Genomic DNA, 448 nt, shown 5'->3' on the forward strand with positions numbered 1-448 from the left:
AGGGAAAACGCAAAATGGTAACTAAGCAGTAGGCACAACAGCCATCAACTTTGGAATAGGAGAGCTACAAAAGTATATGCCAAAACAGAAGGTAAATACCCAAACATCCAACTCAAAAGTTTAAAAATAGTTGCCTCTGGGTGACAAGAGCTAGGTAAGGAAGGGAGATGGTGGTGAGCAGGGGCTTCCTATCTCACTTACCTATAGGGAAATTTTTGGGTTTTTTTAAATTTTTGAGATGGAGTCTCACTCTGTAGCCCAGACTGGGGTACAGTGGCGCAATCTTGGCTCACTGCAACCTCTGTCTCCCGGGCCAGGCAATTCTGCCTCAGCCTCCCAAGTAACTGGGATTACAGGAATGTGCCACCATGCCCAGCTAATTTTTGTATTTTTAGTATAGATGGGGTTTCACCATGTTGGCCACGCTTGTCTTGAACTCCTGACCTTG

Source organism: Colobus angolensis, unplaced genomic scaffold (genome assembly GCF_000951035.1).
Source record: "Colobus angolensis palliatus isolate OR3802 unplaced genomic scaffold, Cang.pa_1.0 Scaffold166, whole genome shotgun sequence".
NCBI lineage: Eukaryota > Metazoa > Chordata > Mammalia > Primates > Cercopithecidae > Colobus > Colobus angolensis.